Here is a 19,212-nt window from a genome sequence, read left to right as displayed (position 1 = left end):
ACCGGAGGGCGGTGGCGGAAAACCCTGGCAAATGGAAAATGCCTCAAGGGGTGCTGGACTTAAATGCAAAACAAATGCGACAGCGAAAAAAATAAATGCGCCATAGAAATGAGAAATTTTTTATGCAATTATATCGTGGGAGGAACTTACGTTAAGCTCTATACACGACGGCCTAATTAGTTCGTACAAAGACATCAGTGCTTACCTGCAAAAAATAAAGAAAATTAGTTTAGTAAATTTTAAAAAGAATAATTTAAAGAATGTACTTTATTTATTTTATTTGCCTATTTTATATTAAAGGAATGAATTTAAGAAAACTGATACCACTATTTATACCCGTTACTCATATTCATTAAAAAGTTATAAGCAAATAAAGCATTTTCCGCTAGATGGCGCTACTTTTAAGCGAATTCATCTGAGTAACGGGTACTCTCTTGTTTCTAATTACCACCTTATCATTTTTTAAGGCTTTCAATATATTCTTTTCAATACATACAACATGGGATCTACCCACCATTCCTTAAATATACTTTTTTTTAGCCATTTCCTGTTTTTTAATGAATCACTTTGTATTTTCTACTTCCAATCAAGGGAAATACTAAAAAAAGAAAAGTGCAACTCTACTTAGACCGCCCACAGCAACTGTTTTTTATATATGGAATGGTATGTACACTTCTAATGAACTTACTGTATCCGACCAGTGAAAAGGAAACAAAAAGCAGCACATGCGACGTTGCCCTGGCTGCATTTTGCCTTAATTAGTGTGGGTAACTAGGTGGCCCGTCGGTTGTGATGGCCCCAACACCTCGGGTCTTAACCCCCCACTGCCCCCTTTTCCCCACTCTTTTTTCCGCGCTGTCTATCAGCCGTGCAGCCATGTGTGCAGTTAACCCTTTTTTGGGCCCATCCACTGACATCGAGTGCACTTCAAAGTAGCAATTCAATTTCATGGTTGCGCCCCCTTCTTTACTACTAAAAGAAAGAAGACAAAAAGAGAAGTCTACTCTCTTTCATGGCTTATTCCTGTGTAAATCACGTCCATAAAAATGTTGCACTCGAGTTGGTGCATTTTAATTAGACCTAGGAGAAAAAACTCCACACTGCAGGCGGTCGGTTTTAAATGTGTTTTATCAGCGGTCATCGCAATGTAAATGAAACACCTTGCACAAGAGTCGAGGGAACCAGAATCACCCACGCATAACGCCAAATAAAGAGGCCCCCAAAAAAGTCTGAGAAAATCCATAAATTAAGCCCGAAGGCAGAGGCAAACTACAACATCATCATCATCGGAGGGGCAAGTGCAAGACTTGCGTAAATGCATTGTTACATTGTTTGAAAAAGATTTGAGTGGGGTGGGCTAAACCTATATCCCAAAAGTGTGACTTGCAACCATATACTACATATATCATATATGAGTCAACGAAGCGTAGAGCAAACGACAATGTTGTAGTCATAGCACTATTTTTTGGGGTGGAATTCCTGCTTGACTGCACTTTATAGAGCCAACGAGCGATTGCAATGTTGCATCTCAAAAATGTTTAATGAGGAAATCAACTTTGATGACTAAATGTTAGATTTTCTGACTCGAATACTACTTACATATAATGATAGGTTCTTTTGATTAAAAGTTTAATATTAGATTATTATATTATTTAATTTAATATAATTTTATATTATATACATCTATAGATCCATATATTTAAGACTTTGTTTCTCCCAACTTCCTTTCATTGCTCTTTTTTCGGAAATACCCACTAACTGCGGTACCTCCCACTTGACAACAAATTACCTTGCCCTCCGCTGATTATTTTTCCATGGAGCCAAGTGCATCATCCAACCATCCAAAGTTCTGCATATCAAACGAACCAGAAACAGCCAAAGAAGAAACAATGAAAAAAAAATTTACCACAGGGAGGAAGAAAGAACGCCCTCGAAGGGCTCTAACGGTAAATGCTGCATATGTGTGCCCTCTCTTTCTATCACTCTTTTTGGTAACCCTTTTTTTCGCTTTCTTTGTTCCTTCTTCCACTTGAGTTCGCTTTGTTTTAACGGAAGCTGGCGCTGTTGTTGTTTTTATGCTTTTTAATTTCCTTAACCATTTTTCTTTTGTGCTTTTTGTTCCACTTCTCGCTTTTTTCTACCACCGAGTGCACTCTTCAAGATTCTTTGGAGAAAGAGAGAGATGTGTAGAATGGGGCTAACACGGGAGGAAAACGCAGAGGAAGTGGAAGCATCGAAGGTGGAAACGCATCAAAAACAATGTCCCTTGTGGGGGAAAATGTCAAGTTGGGAAAAGAGGAAAAAAAACAACCAAAATAACAAACAAACAAACATCTCGTGTGGCAAAGAAGTAACAGATTTTACAGATTGCGGCAATTTAAGGGAATTATGTATGGTTGCATGTGTCTTTGAGTGTTTTACTTCGAGTGTTTGCGTGTATAATACTTGACATAATTAGCTGTTATTAAAAAGAAATTGGGGGGACCGAAGGTTCTCCAATTAAATAATCATTTCGGTTCCGTTCTTTCGGTTCTCTGCATTGGAAAGGGTTAGAGGGAGATGCAAAACATGTCACCGTTGCATTTCCATGAAGCTTGTAAAGGGTTAGAGTGGGATGGGTACAATGGGATTTAATCGTAAGATCAGTTATTTGGATGTGATTTTCTATTGGAAGAGGAAGTATTTAAGTTTGGATTAGGCTGAAATCTAGATGGGATGTTGGTTAATTATTAATTTTATTATTAACAACTGATCTTAGAATGTAAAAATGCTTTGCAATTAAATTTTTTTTTCAACAATTTTGATCTATATCAAACAGATCCCCTTAAAATAAAAGTTTTTATTAATATATCGATGAAATTTCGGTAGAAATATGCCAAATAGAATACGTTTCTACCCAGTAATTTGCTCGATCCCCAATCTATCTGTATCTTGAACTGATCATCGCACTGAAAAGCTTCCGCCTTGAAATGCGTGGCGCCTAGAAGAGCTTCGAAAAGTGCGTGCTCCAAAAGCTCCAAAACTCTGACCCTCTCGTTCGCTCTCATTTCGTAGGCCTGAAACCAATTTTAGACTTCCTCGTTTTGTTGTTGGATTTGCAATGGAGCTTTTTTGATTTCATGATTTTTTTTTGGGTTGGCTGGCTATAGTATAGTATAGCCTGATATTTATTGCGCGTGAATGTCATTTGTGAAGCGGGAAAAGCTCGACGAACTGCAAAAGTTTAGATGTATTGGGGCCTCGTTTCAATTGTGTGCGTATACGCACATTTTTAATTATGTTGTGCCAGCTCAAGGTTTTTTCTATCGCTGCTGCTGTTTTATTTCGGTTTTTTTGTTCGTAGTTTTATTTTTGTTGCTGTGCAGGCTGCCCCTTACGCACTTTGAGCCAATTTAATTGTAGGCCACGCCATATTTTTCGTTTTAGTTTTTTTTTTTGGATGCGACTTGTGAATTTTTTTTGCGTTGCGTTCGCATAGGGAGCAAAAGAGATGGGTAGCATTGAGGAAAAGAGATGGCAATGGCACTCCTATGTGTACATAGGCCTATGTGTTTATTTCTTTGGTTGCTCTGGTACATAGCACAAACTTTTTTGTTGTTTAATTTTAACTAAACATTTTTTTTTGTATTTTATTTATTTGTTGCGCCCTTCTGCAAGTTTCTCTGAGTGTGTGTGCGTTCGTTTTTTATGCGCTCTCATTCTGTTTTTGGGAATTATCAGCATTCGGTTCTGGGTTGTGATGTAATAGCTTCGAAATTGACATTTTTGTTTGCTCATTTGGTCTGCCTGCAATTTTGTTTCCTTTTTAAGCGTTGACTTTTTAAGATTACATTTTTATTTGGAATTTGTATTGGATTAGTCAGATTATTTAATATTCAAGGAATTCGAAATATAATTTCTGGGAATCTTGGAATAATTATTAATTTCCTGGCAGTTTTTAAAAAAATTAAGTCATATTCTAACTAAAAATGTACAATTTTTTACAAGTTATAAGAATTAAGCGAACTCATATTTCAACTATCTAGCAATATTGGTTTTTTAATAAAAGTCCTCTTGCTTTATGTTTCATCCATGTCATACATATATGCCATTTTTTACTACACTCCCACACACTCAAAAAATGGCAATGAAACTTTACACATTCCAACTGTTCAATGCAGATAAACCAAAGCTCAGTAAAAAAAGATGGAAACAGAGGGAGATAGAAATGCGTTTTCTATTTGTGCAAACTATTGCGGCGGCCATATTCGCACACAGATACGGACACACACACATACGAATGTAGATAACACCCACACAAAGACGTTGCTTGCATGCAAAAGTTTCGTTTTTTATTGCGAATGTGCAGATGTGTGTGAGTGTGCGTGTGGCGAAGTGGAGCAAAAGGCAACTGGCAATTAGCAACTGGGGAATGGCCAGAAAAAACCTCACAAAACTAGCGAAAAACGGTAGAAAAAACACGAATTGAGTTTGCCAAACCCCAATAAACATTGCACATACAGCAGCGTTCAAAATATTAGTTTCACTACCCAAGGAAATATCAGTTTTTAGGATCACTTTCATAGATTTTATAATATTTCTATAGATCACTTTTTGTACTTTATTATTATTATTAATAATTCTTTTCGTTCTTAATTGTCAATAATTTAAAAAAGAAATTATGACATAGTTTTATTATGATTTTAAAAAAGAGTATAAATCATCAGTTTTTCTCTTTTAGTATCTTTGAATGCACTTAAATAAACGCAAATACTTTCAGGATAGCTTATATTAAAATTTTCATGTGGATTAAATCATTTTCTTTTTTATGCTAAAAAAAAGTTTATTAACCGCTACTGTAGTTCCCTTAAAAAGTATAAGCTTCCCCACTATCTCGTTCGTTTTTTAGATAGGCCTATGCTCTCTCTCTCTCAATGAATAGTAAGCATTTAAGTGCCATGGAAGCGAAAAAGAAAAAAATTGTCGCTTTGACTGACAGTGACAGGTTTGCCAGACTGCCACGCCTTCTTTGCCCCTTCAACCAGTTTACAGCCTTACCTTCTGGCACATTTTGCAGCCAAGTAATACCTTGCTCACTTTTTTTTTGATAAGCCATAATTAGCAGTTCATAAAAGCGATTATTTCATATGAATTTTTATGGTCAAGTCTCGTGCAAGTTTCATTATTTTTCCTCTATATTTTTTAAGTCTTTGGCAGCCCTTGAAAGGGAAGAGCGTGTCATGATCTTAATGATTCATAAAAAAGATTAAGATAGGAATTTTTTGAAGTTCCAGAACTAAAAACTTAAAGATATCAATTATTTTTTTTGGCATGAAATAAAAAATCATAACTTTTTTTGTTGGAACAAAATCGTTTTTATATGCTTTGAAAATGGTATAATTAATTCATTTTCTTTCTTGGATTAACGTTTTGGGTGGCTGGACTTGCATTTCGGCTTCTAAAAAGTATAAAAAATGCACTTTGGACATCTTAATTGACCGCCTTCTCCCATTTTTTTTTGGAACCCCTAAGGAGACAACTGTAATAACAATCAGGCAACTGACAATTTCTTGCAACGCAGTTGCTCTGTTTCGCTTTCTTGGTAATCGTTCGCATTAAAATTCAAGCAACTGCAGTGGCAAGTCATAAAAATTAAACAATTTGAGGAAAAAAGAGAACCGAAATGCGTTCGCCTTTGAAGGAAATTGGAGTGGTTATTGCGGGGGGCTAAGAGCATATCATAGACACTTTGCGCAAGTGCCGACAACAACAGCAAATAAAAGAAGAAAATAATGAAGTCGGTTGCATTGCGTCAGTTACAACACGGCCAAAAGAAGAAGAAGAGGAAAAGGGGGAGAAGCCGCGCAGTCTGCTCCAAAGACAAGTTTATTCTTAGAAAAAACTTAACGATTGTGCAAATGCACGTAAGAAGGCAAGGAAAATGGGAAAGAGCGGGACACATCACCGCACTTCCGTCAAGGGAAAATGCAGCAGACGAAAAACTAAAACAAAAAGTTCAGAAAAACGTTGTACAGTTAAACAAATTTTTCTCATTTGTGATAACGGATTAGTTATTACTTTTTTCCATACAAAATAGCTATATTGATTAATACTACAATGCAGTATTTTCCATTTTACAGTTTTATTGATAAAAATATTAAAACAAATAAGATATTCAAGCAATATTAAGATATTTACATTGAAAGATACAGTTTTTAATTTTTTCTGACTTTATTAAAAATATTTAAAATAGATTTTGAAGCTTTAAAATATTATTAATTTTTTCTCCTTTTTAAATTTGTAAATAATTTTTTTTTTAGTTATTTGTGGATTTAGAAAAGTAATAGACGTTCAAAAAAAATCATAAAAACTATTTTCCGTGTAAAAGCTTGAAACAAAAAAATAGAGAAAAACTGTTGTGCATTTAATTAAATGCGGAAGACCCCCAGAGCAACAAAAGCAGCGAAAAAAACCGAAACTACAATTTCAAGCGCACGCAATGCCTGACCAAGCGATACAAGTGCGAGCGAGACGGGGCGAGGGCGAGAGCGAGAAGGGGCGAGCGGTACAAAAAAGTACACAACGCACAAAATTTGGAACACGCTGCGTTTGCTAAGTAGGTCAAAGTGGCAGCGGCGCCGGCAGCGCAGTCAAAAAAATATATATATTGCGTGTCAACTGCGACGCATTATTTTTTTTTTGTGCAGCGGCAAGAAGCAGAAATAATATATTTTTAATTTATGCACAACCCCAAAAAAGTATCTACACCCCTTTGAAATGCGAGTGTGTCTGTATGTATCTACACATGTAGAAATGTCAAGCAAGCAACTTTTGCTTTTTTTTCTCGCTATTAATATGCAACGCCAAGTTTTGAGTGTCATAAATCATACGCAAAGTGCGTAGACAATTTTTTCTCTTGACCAAAAAATGTTTTCCTCCTTTTTTGTTATTTTTTGAATAAATTATAAGTGTAATTAGAGGCGGAGTTAATTTTTTCCGAGCTGTAATTGTTTGCAAATGTTTGTGGACACTTTCTAAAACAACATTTTTTCTTTTTACGCACTTTTTCGTGGGGAAACTTTGGGTAGTCATTACTTAAGATATGCAGAAAGTGGTATTTAAAATTACCCTATAAAATTATTGAAACATTTTATTAAAATGATTAAACTCACCTTAATATTCAATTGCAAATTTTCGCATTAATCCAAATCCAGAATCTTTAGTTGTAAACCTTTTCACAAATGTTAATTTTGAATTTATCAGTTTTTCTTTTCAGTATTTTTATCTCACTTGCACTTTTTGCACACTTGGACCAAAACGTTTATGTTCTTTAATTATTTAATTAATTATTTAAGTATATACTCGATTTGTTTTTATCAAAAATTGTTTACCAAATATTCTCCGATATAATTTGTAAGCATAGATATATGTATAGGTATATATATATTTTATAAATACATGTATTACGATTACTTTTGTTAAATATTTTTGCTTTGCTTTTTTATCGAAACGAAATTTTTATGCAAACTAACACACACGTTTTATCTGCTGCTGCTGCTTTTGTTGCTGTTGCTTTTACTGTAGTGATCACTGTAGTAGTTGCTATGGCTGCTGTTGATGTTGCTGTTGTTGTTGTGTTGCTGTGTTTAGTATTGCGTATGTCCGAACCAATAATTTTGAAGAGTTTACCAATTTGGTGGCTTAAATTTTTGCGGTTTTTTGCGTTTGTTCTAAAAAGATTTCCCTCGGCTTTTCAACTGATTTTGGGCTGGTTTTTGTTTGCTGACGGTTTTGGTTTTCCTTTTTGTTGATTTTAAAATTTACATTGATTTAGTTAATCATGTTAGATGCAAAACATTTTCACGTGTGGACGTTTTGAGATAATTTAATTGTATATTATTTGATGTTTTGTTGCACGCAGCTATGCCAAAAATCGTTTTTTGTTGATTTATTTTGAATTTGATTTAAGACCAAAAGTTATGTTGCCAATTTTTGAATTTTGCGTTGTTTTTCGAAAATGTTTTTGTTTCAGTTCATTTTTAAATTGAGTTTTTATAATTTCGCGAAATTATTTTCAATTTAATTGATTTTTTTTGTATTATTTAGATAGTTAAATGTTCAAAATGAGTTGCTTGATTCGCATTTTGCTGCATTCGCCGGTTTTGTTGTGGTCGTTGAATGTTTTTCTTGATGTTGCTAAAATTGGCTCGTTGCGACATTTTCACAGTGACATTTGGCTGCAAATATAAATATTAGAATAAATTATTAGAAAATGTGAGTAGAATTTGGAAAAGTGTCACAAAAATATTAATTCAAATCAGATTCAGGGTTTTGGATTTTTGTTTAAAATATGCATGTATGTGTGTTATATTTTTGACATACTCATAAAAATCTTAGATTCGACTTTGAAAAAAAAAAACCCATTTGTCACAATTTTTCTGAAGAAATGTAATTTACTTAAGAATTTCCGAATTTCTACGTTTTTCCCAAAAGTGTGTGCCCATGACATAAATTCCTTATCAGTGCGACTCGTAAAGTGAATTGGGATAAATGGTTTTATTATCGCAGCATATATTTCATTTTCTCGTTTTCAGATTTTAATTCCCACTTGGCTTCTGGCAAATGTCTTTTATGCCACGGGCTACCCGAAAACACTTTAGGGGCTGTCCATATATTACGTAATCACGTTTTTGCTGATTTTTGAGCCCCTCCCCCCCTTGGTGATCAAACGTAATCTTTCAATAAATACCCCGCCCCCCCCCCAATGATTACGTAATCCCAAGAATAAAATTTTTTTTGTTTTAATATGTGTTTATTAATGGAGTTTGGTATGACACATTCGGTTCGTGTACGCTGAAATTATCTCCAACATACTCTTCGTCAAGCCATTCCAGGTCTTCGCATTCTTCGTGTGATTGAACCACTAAACATTCTCTTTCTCGCCGCCCAGCCACTAAAAAAAATTTTTTCTCTGCTTTCCTATCTAAGTTTGCAGATATATTTAAAGAAAAAAAGTTTTTAAAAAAATTCTTTAAATAAAAAAATACATATAAAATGATTACGTAATCATTGTGCAACACCCCCCCCCCTCCCCATGTAATCAAACATAATCATTTCAATGACCCCCTCCCCCCCCCTAGGTGATTACGTAATATATGGACAGCCCCTTATTTGGGGCACGGGGGACATGCGTGCACAAATCGGTGAAGAAACAGGCCCAATATCGGTGGTAAATTTTATATTTCTAATCTTTGGAGCCTTTCTGGTTTGTGTTTGAAATTATTATGAGTTCTTTTAACATATGATAACTTTTTCATAATTTTAAAAGATCCACAAGTTATTTTTTTTTGTAATTTTTTCACACTTTTTCAGTTTTTTTAGGAACTTTCCAACACTTGCATCGTAGTTCATAGTTTTTCTACACTTTTTCCTAGCTTTTGAGCAAGTGTCCTGGGGATTAATTGCATTTTTTCTTTCCTCCTTGCACTTCTTGCACTTTCCTTCATTCTCCCTTAATTGCTCTTTCTCCTTTACACACTCACACACACAGACAGATTCGAACACACAGTGCAAAAAAGGGGTTCAGTTCACTGGGATTGCGCCTTGTTTATTTTCAGGGGGAGGCGGAAAACGGGGAGGGTTGTTTATTGTTCCATGTTCTCCTTGCTGTTCCTGTTGTTGTTGTTGCTATTGCTTTTGCTTATTTTTCTATTGTTGTTGCTTGATTAAAAATGCAGACGTTTTCGTTATGCATAAAAGTTTTTACTTCACTTTTTCCCAGTTTGCTTTTGCGTTTTGTGCTTCTTTTTTAAAATTCGAGTTGCAAACGCACACACACACACAGCCCTAAATTTTCAAGAGTGTATTTGTAAATCAAGTACACACGCACAATTGTTAGAGTTCTGGTTGAGAAATTGCAATTGTTCTTTGGGATACTTTTAATTTTTCAAAATATTTGAATTTTTTACTCAAAATTACCTTTTAATCACTGGTTGAAAAAACCGTTTTGCAACACTCACGACGCACAAACACACTGAAATTAACGCACACACATGCACTCTGGACAGTTATTTTTTGTGCATTTGCTCGACGAAACACAAACAAAACGTAAATAATAATTAAAAAGTTTTCAATGCCGCAAACTTTTTGCACTTTTCCGCTTTTTGCACTTTATCCGCTGCAGTTTTTCCAATATGAAAATATATATGGGAGAATTACTGTTTTCCTTTTGTTTTCAAGCGGTTTCGTATTTTTGTTTTTTTTTAACTTTTCGTATTTGAATTTATAAAAATTTGAGTTTAGTCGTAGTTTCCTGGGCTGATTTTCTGTGGTTTCTGCTGCACGAGAGACGAGAGGCGAATGCGAATATGCGAATGCGAATGCACACAAAACGCTGCTGCTGCTTCGAGCTGCGAGCTCACCGAAACCTAGGGCCGAATAGACGAGTGCTGTGTTCCAAAATTTCGTTTATGGCCTATCAGCCGGCGGACTGCGGCGGCGGCTGCGACGTCGACCGCGGCAGAGTGTGGAGCCACCACCAACACATGCAAGGGCAAAAGCAAAGCAACAGTCGGCGAGCGAAAAGAGAGCGAGCGTGCAAACGCAGCAAAGCGCAGCTCTGCACAGTGGGGCAAAAGCAATTTAAAAAAAAATTCAAAGAAAATTAAAAAAAATGTAAAGAATTAATTAATTTTGTAAATAATAGTTCTTTGTTACTAAAAAGTAACAACTGTAATTACTATAAATAGTGAGCCTGGTTTTGAAAAGCAACCTAATAGTGTAAGTCTAAAATATTTCTAAAATATTTGCTTTCTTTTCAAAGAATAAAGCGTATGTTACTACTATGTTAGTATAGAATAGAGTCTTATTGGGAGGTGTCACAGAAATCCCTTCCAACCAAATTTCCCATCAAAAGCAAATCTCGGTGTCACAGAAACCGTTTGAAAATCAAGTACACGATTTTAAACCAGCGGTCGGCAGCGTCCTATTAAGTCAGCATAGGAAATTGTTCTGCTCATCCCCTGCCTCTCACGTACACTGTAGAACAGCGGTCTGCGCACACACACTGTTAAGCTGCCCCGTACAATTTACTCACACAAATATAAAACAAAATGTAATTGTATGAGTTTGCCGACCGCTGTTTTAAACCAACCGAATAGTAGGCCTTGAAGCAAATGTTCCTAAATCCAAAGCAAATTAACTTCGAAACTCCTAGAAAACACTACAGATTCTGTGACACCAACGGTTTTGATGGTTTGGTTTCCAAACCAACTCTCCCCAAATCCGTCGCCGGTTTCTGTGTCATCCCTGATAGGGAATTTTAGACATAGTTCTTAAACTTGACTAATTAATACATAATTCATTAAACAATGTATTAAAAGTATGCACTAAGCATTTACGGTTTTTTTTTAATATATATATTTTTGTCATGAAAATATATAGCGATAGAGAGTAGACTATTTTCTAATCTCAAAAGTTCAAAACATTTAAAATGATTAAACATTTTTTCATGTTTAATTTTTTGTCCCACTGTGCTGGCGTCGCAGTCGCAGTCGCTGGTAGCAGCGCAGCGGACCAAACAAGTTTCGGCTGCGTGCTTTTGCTTTTTGAATTGAATCTCGCGTTGTGAAGGAAGAAATGCGAGCGGAGACTTTTGGTTTGGTTTTTTTGCTTTTCGCTGCTGCTGAGAGTGCGCCCATTTTGCATTGGTTCGCCGTCGCCCCCGCCGCATAAGAGTGTGCGTGTGTGTGTGTGTGCTTTTGTTTTTGCTTTGCTTGCCCCATTGCAAATGCAAAAGTTTTGCACTGGTGTGGGGCAGAGAGAGGGAGAGAAAGAGCGGCGCTCTCTCGCTCTCCCAAAGAGAGACAACCACTTGCGGTTCTTGCTTCTTTTCGCTATTAATCCAATTGGAATGCAGGCGAGAGCAACTTGCAATTGTCAAATTGAAGATTTCCAATAAGGATACTTTTATGTGGATGAAATAATATTGTAAAAAATGATTTTATTTATTTTTCATAATTTTTTTGTATAATATTTACTTTGTTTTATAAGGAATAAGTAGCCGTTGCAATGCCTTTTGCATGTCTTTTTCTGTGTGTATGCACTGCCGCCCCAGGATAAAAATTACATATATCCTTTTAATCCGGGGGTGAGTTTCTCTCACCCTTTCCCTCTCTCTCTCTGGCTCTTTTGCTCTCTTCTGCAGGCGCAATTGCATAAGGCAAAGGACATGAGGTAATTTTGAGGAGCTCCGCTCAAGTGGAAAATGTTTAGGGAAATCTCGCCCAGAAATAGCAAAAGCAAACCTAAACTTGGTCTTAACCTATTCGAACAGCAGGAGATCTCCACCCAGGTGGTCTCTAAATAGTAGATGCAATAGCAATAGGGTTTCCATGAGGTGATTTTACATACAATAGGAAAACCACTTTAAGATCGACATAAATGGGAAATAGGAATTCAAAATAAATTGGTTTTCGTTTATCTGCCGTATGTTGAAAAATCCCTGAATTAGATAGAAAACGTAAGAAACTAAATTTTACAATAGGACAATTCTAATTTTCTTTGCCTGTCCTTACAATGCACTTCTAATTTTCTAAAAAAAATAATAATTTGCATATCCCATAAGAACTTTTCAATCAAACTATTCATATCCGAACAAAAACCCTCAAAATACCCGACAATTTTCACCCAAAAAACTTCCCCTATTCCCACAAGTGTCACTATCCCTTTTTTGAATGCATTTCCCATCAAAAATATCAAATTCCTGCACAATCGAAACAATTAAAATTTAATTTCAATGGACAAAAAGAGTTGAAAAAGCGGAAAAACTATTCTTTTAATTAATTAAAAGTTGATTCTTTACTGCCGGCAAAGACAGAAAGACAATAAAGGCAAAGTAAAATTGGGAAACCACACATAGCAAAATACATAACTTTTATATGGAAATAACTGAAATGCTAGGAGCTTCATTTTATGTTATATTTTTAAATTTACAATTTGTATTAAAAGCAAAAGTAAACTAAGAATTAAAGATTTAGACGGATTTTTAGCTTTGAGGCTGTTCAGCATGCATAATGAAATGTATCATAATATTTACAAGTTTTTTTTCAGTGCAGCTTGCCAAAAACAATAACAATGCGCATTCGTTTTGCAGTGAGAAAAAGAGAGAAAGAGAGCTAAGCTTTTTGCGCCAGCGGCAGAACTTCCCCTTCCATCAGAAAGAAACCGTAGGAATGGAGAGCGCATGTCGTTCTCTCTCGCTCTCACTCTCTGGGAGAGCGGCTGCTGCTGCCATTTTATGCACACACAACACAATGACAATTAAAGCTTGTTGGGTTGGCGAGGGGGGTGGGGTGTGGTGGGGGGCCACCGAAAAATTTACGCAATTCAAGAAACACGTGGAGTGCCGACTGCGCTGCCGGCGTCGCTGCCTTTATGCTGCTGCCCAAAAAATCCAATAGGCAACGGCAAAGGCAAAGAGCTTTTGCTTTTGCTGTTGTCTTTGCCTTTGCCTCAGCCACCGCACACCAATGCAACGCCTATGTGCATGCACGCATGTGTGTGTGAGAGTGCGTGTATTGCGTATTTTTGGCAGCATTCAATGGCCGCTCTGCCGACGCCGACAGCGACGCCGGCAGCGACGCATGGCGCAGGGACGGAATTCCGATTGCAGGGCAATTAATATCAAAATTGATTGCGGAGCGGATTCAAAGCCGCGGGCGTCCATTAAATTAATTACCAACATGAAGTTCTCGAGAGAAGTTTTAGGTGCACAGTTGGTTTTTAAGAAAGCTTAGGACTTGGTTTACTTTTCTTAGATAATCCTTTTTCAGTTTGTGAAAGTGATTTGAACACAAAATTGCCATTGCTGTGATGGGGCTATCAGTTTTAACTACCAATTCTTTATTACATTAAAAACATAATTTTAAAAAATTTTAAGGAAGAGACTAAGTTTATTAAAGAAAAGATTATTTTGGAAAAATTGTTAAAAAACTATTTTTATGAAATACTAACACGATCCTGATCTAATCTAGGTTCTTGATAGTTTTTTTTTTTTTGCAAATTTTTCATTTAAATGCAAATTAAAGTTGAGATATTTATTAGAAACACCCACTGTTTAGCTTAAGCCCAAAACTCTTCCCCTTAGCAAAAATGTACTGCATTCTTTCCGTGGGGCGCCATTCAGACCACCCCCACCCCCTAAATCCACCCCTGGGCATCCGCCTCGTTTGTTGTTGTTGCTTTCTCTCCGTTTTGCTCTCCTTTTGCTTTTGCAGTACTGCACGCACTTTTTGGGCCTATCTCTCCCCCATTCCCTTCGTCATTCAACTTTTTGCTTAGCTACACAACTTTTTGTTCGGTACACAGAAAAATATATTTACTATTATTAAAAATTAAGAATTTTATGGTTTTTAAATATTTAAATTTGTTTAAAACATTTTAAAAGGCTTTTACAGAAATAAGAAAAGCTTTTAGAATGCAATCTTCGCCTTGATTTGTTTTAAAATAAAGTTTGTTTTGTTTTCTGTGCATTTTTGGGGGGTGGGGGATGGAAGGGGGTGTTGTGGGAGGTGGTTGACGGGCGGTGGGAGTGGGTGGTTGTGCGTTATATGCTCCACTTTTTGGGCCTGCGACCACAGCCCCAAAATTCTGTTTTCGAACGCACTTTTGCAGCTTGCGTTTGTATGCTTTTGTATACGCACACACACAATCGCACCGTATCTGTGTGTTTGTGTGTGTGGGGCGCGTGCGTTGTGATTGTGTGGGTGTTTGCATTGGTGTGCGCGCATTTTTGGGTGTGCGTTTTTTGGTATTTCGTGAAATTTTAGCATTTATTTGTTATGTACTCAAACTGACGTCGCTGCAAAGTTGCTTTTGCTTTTGCTGCTGCTGCTGCGCTGCTTTTGCCTCCTTTTCTCCCTCTCCCTCTCTCTCTCTCTCCATCCCTCTCTTTCTAAAACGCTTGGCCTGTATGCGTGAGTGCGTAGGCTCGCCTATGTACACTATTTGGCAATTACATTCGTCTATATATAAATATATACACTTGCACGGCTATATTTGTTTGTTTGTGTATTTTGTACAGTGGCTCCATCGCATAATCGGACACCTACTTTCATAAAATAAACATGCAAAAAAAATTAATAAAATGGTTTAAATTCGTCGTTTTTTTTGCTTTTACTTATACATAATGCTAATATCTTCCAAAAACATAAACAAGAATTACATATTTTCCACGAAAACACTTAGTTTTCCAACAAAAACAACAAAAAATCCGATTTTTAAGGTTCAACGAATAATCGGACACTCGCTAAATATGGTTATTTTTTATGGAACTTGCTGCAAACTTGGGGTTTTTGGCATTGAGATTACTTTGTAGTAGAAATTAAGAGAAGAAACCATCACTACACTGCAAAAAAAAGTTGAAATGACTCCAAGGAAAGCCATTTTCTGTGAAACTTCGTCAGTTGATTGGAAAACTCAATTTCGAACTGATAACTGTACGGAAATTCACTGCATTGGTCGGAGAAGTCAAGTCCATTGTCCAGGACATTATTATATAGTTCCGGGATACATTTTAATTTGACAATAGAGGCGGGGAAGGCCAAATCAAGATGTTAATGACGGCGTAATTCCAAAGTACCTTAAGATTTTAAGGGATAAAAAATATTTAAAAAATTATTGTTTAATGTTTCTTTCGTTGGTCTGAAAGTGTATTAAACAACAAACAAAATGAGGTATCGTTTATAAAAATCGGTTCACAACTTACCTAAAAGATGGGTTCGAGAACATTCTTGTTAAGCTGAAAGCTTCGTTTTTATTGAAATTTGTATGGAAATCGTGCTTTTTGACCAAGCAGTTATTGGTTTGGTTATAGTTTGGTCCATTTTTTAGGTAAGTTGTGAACCGATTTTTATAAACGATACATCATTTTGTCGGTTGTTTAATGCACTTTCAGACCAACGAAAGAAACATTAAAAAATAATTTTTTAAATATTTGTTATCCTTTAAAATCTTAAGGTACTTTGGAATTATGCCGTCATTAACATCTTGAATTGGCCTTTCCCGCCTCTATTGTCATCTTAAAATGTATCCCGGAACCTCATTATAATGTCCAGGACAATAGACTTGACTTCTCCGACCAATCCAGTGAATTTCCGAACAGTTTTCAGTTCGAAATTGAGTTTTCCAATCAACTGACGAAGTTTCACAGAAAATGGCTTTCCTTGGAGCCATTTAAACTTTTTTTTTCAGTGTAGTGATGGTTTCTTCTCTTAATTTCTACTACAAAGTAATCTCAATGCCAAAAACCCCAAGTTTGCAGCAAGTTCCATAAAAAATAACCATATTTAGCGAGTGTCCGATTATTCGTTGAACCTTAAAAATCGGATTTTTTGTTGTTTTTGTTGGAAAACTAAGTGTTTTCGTGGAAAATATGTAATTTTTGTTTATGTTTTTGGAAGATATTAGCATTATATATAAGTAAAAGCAAAAAAAACGACGAATTTAACCCATTTTATTCATTTTTTTTGCATGCTTATTTTATGAAAGTAGGTGTCCGATTATGCGATGGAGCCACTGTACATAAATATGTTTGCTTGTTTGTGCTTTTCGCTTTTGCTTTTGGGGCCGCCAAAATAAAAAAACACTGTTTTATGTGTGTATACTGCATTTTTATGCCCATGCAGAAGATATTACTTTTTGGGGTTATGCGATATGCTTGCATAGGGTAGAAAATCATCTCTAAGCGCATTTGGTAAAAAATAATGTCTTAAAAACTGGTTAAAAAAGTCAAAAAAAAGTATTTAGTTGATAAATATGCAACAAAAAAGTTAAACAAATTTCTTAGATTTTTTAAAAATTTAAACAGTTTAGTTTTCCACATTTTCGAAAAGTTTGTTTAAGCAATTCAAGAATTTAAGACATTAAAAACTAAAGAAATGTGAATAAAATTTTTTAGACTTTTATTTTGTTATTTCCTTACAATTAATTTCCTTTTATATTTTTCTAACTTGATTTTAATCAATGTATTTTAGAAATATGTATGTAGGTAAACCAAAAACTTATGATATTAAAAATTGAAACCTCTTGGGTTTTCCACAAAAATTGCACCAAAAATATATGTTATGCCTGACATTTGCTTTGGCATTTGTGTTTTTGTAATGCCTGTCAAACAAACAAATGCTCACACATTCGCCTCGCTTTTCATGGACATCCCACCCACTTGAAAACCCCACCCCCTAAAGCCCCCCACCCCCTGCCTCACCCCTCCTCCTCACCATATCAATGTTGTTGCGTTTTCAGATAAGATGATATCATTTGTTTTTGTAGCATTGCCAGCACATTCAATTCGCTTGTGTGAGTGTATGAATGTATTCGAATGTGTTTGTTGTTTTTTCTGTGGTCGCTTTTTTATGTTGGGGCTGAAGGTTCTCAATTTTTTGGCGACTGCATTGTATAATTTATATTTCCGTTTCATTTGAGTCCATTTTTATGTGGAAAATCAAGAAGTTGTACTTAAAAATGAATAAAAAATATTTTATTTAGTTTTATAGGCCAGAACTTTACGCTTTTAAATTTGTATATGAATAAAAAAATATTGTAAAATCCTTTTTTTGGTATTTATAATTTTTTTTTTTTAAAAACCTATTTATCTTATGCATGTAATAAGTAAAGTATTTTCCAATTGAACCAAATGTTTTACCAAAAGAAGCGTAAAACTGTGACGCAGTCCCAGAAATTATTGCGTATTTAAGCCGGTCCTTATTGAATCCTCTTATGTATTCATTCAAAAGTGAGGCGAAAATGAGCGAAAGAAAACAAACAATGCGGAGAAAAGGAAGACAGACAACAAAAGATAAAAAAAAGGGTTTCAAGGACATTTTACACATAATTTTTACTACCTTACACGACGGCCACGGGGAAAATGGAAAAGCCCCGGCTAATGTAATAATTTTTGCGCTCGGCTTTTGTCAAGGGGTAACTCCTGTTGCTTTTCGTCCTGATTTGGGACCAAGTTGAATGCTCTATTACCCGCAAAAAAAAGTAAAGGGGGATGAGGGGTGGAGGGACTGGGAAAAAATGTAGAAGAAACCAGGATATAAGGCAAAGTTCTAGGACGACGACGACGACATTGATTGCCTTTTTACCTTCGACCCCTTACCCATATTATAAAGGTTTCTTTTCTTATACCCATACTTTTCACAACCTCATTTGTTTACCTTGCGCGACCCGGTGAATCGATTATTACACCCAAAAAAAAATGATCATAGAAAGTAAACTATTTCTACATTAAAAGTAAACTATTGAGTGTCAAAAATTTCTCGATACTCTGAGTATTAAACTAATGGACTTCGAAAGTATAAAAATGAAACTTTCGAAGTTGTCAAGTTTAAACTAACGAGTGTACAGTTTATACTCACTCAGTGTACTGAAATTTAGGGTGCTAGTTTATTTTGTATACTATTTAGTATAATGCCAGTATAAATATTATACCCCGTATAAAAGAGACAAAATTCAAAAAATGTTGTTCTGTACTTTTCATATATTATTAAAAATATTTTTTACATTTTTATAAATTACTGAAGGTAATTTTTAATTTAACAAATAAACATAAATACAATACATGTACAAAATATGTACGTGTGTATGCATATTTGGGCAAATGCAGCCGTTTTACCGCTTATGTCGCTGATCATCTCCAGAGTGGTCGCCGTCCAGATGAACACCGGAGTTTGGTCGGGGACGCTGATATTGAAGTAAACATTGCGCTGGCCGCGGTCAGAAAAAATGCAAGCCAATAGCAAGATCCTTAGTTTCCCGGCATCTGGAGCGCAATTCAAGGTGGTGTCCGTAAAAAGAAACGAATTTACTCATTAGTTATGCACTAAGACACAATTTAAATGTACTTACATTTCAAATAAGCCCAAAATAAGCAAATATTAAAATTTTCACAAGTAATTTTCACAAACAGACCGCAGCGTCGTTTACAAAATACACTAATGTAAAACCCTTAAAATACTAACGCGTCCGAATAGCATTAAAAAGCGGTAACACTTTTTCTGTTCGAAATTTCCAGGTTCCAAACCAGAGCATCCTGGCTTCACACCAGGAGCGAAAACCGAAAACTTCGGTATAGAAATTAAACTCAGGACATAAACTTAACACTATTTAGTCTTAACTTAACACTATTGAGTCTGCTCCTTACATTATTTAGTTTTAAATTAATACTGACAG

At 35.6% G+C, this 19,212-nt stretch overlaps 1 protein-coding gene and 1 long non-coding RNA gene across 2 annotated transcripts in view; both read right to left on the bottom strand.

The window, feature by feature from the left end:
• The window catches only part of chinmo (Chronologically inappropriate morphogenesis), a 49,901-nt gene extending 39,477 nt beyond the window's left edge, over positions 1–10,424 (bottom strand). Inside the window, exons 1-2 of the mRNA XM_017154266.3 lie at positions 9,958–10,424; positions 7,152–8,216 (exon numbers count right to left, since the gene is read on the bottom strand). The gene's annotated coding sequence lies outside the window, so the exon portion shown is untranslated. The remainder of the gene's footprint in view (positions 1–7,151; positions 8,217–9,957) is intronic.
• An 8,076-nt stretch (positions 10,425–18,500) lies between these two features.
• Positions 18,501–18,951, bottom strand: LOC138911974 (uncharacterized). Its single transcript, XR_011417608.1, has 2 exons — positions 18,889–18,951; positions 18,501–18,802 (listed from the first exon to the last, which is right to left on the bottom strand). It is a non-coding gene; the product is annotated as an uncharacterized lncRNA (long non-coding RNA).
• Positions 18,952–19,212: the final 261 nt, after the last annotated feature.

This window comes from Drosophila takahashii, chromosome 2L (assembly GCF_030179915.1).
Source record: "Drosophila takahashii strain IR98-3 E-12201 chromosome 2L, DtakHiC1v2, whole genome shotgun sequence".
Classification (NCBI taxonomy): domain Eukaryota; kingdom Metazoa; phylum Arthropoda; class Insecta; order Diptera; family Drosophilidae; genus Drosophila; species Drosophila takahashii.
Note: the sequence above shows the minus strand (reverse complement) of the source record. Positions and strands in the feature narration are given on the sequence as shown.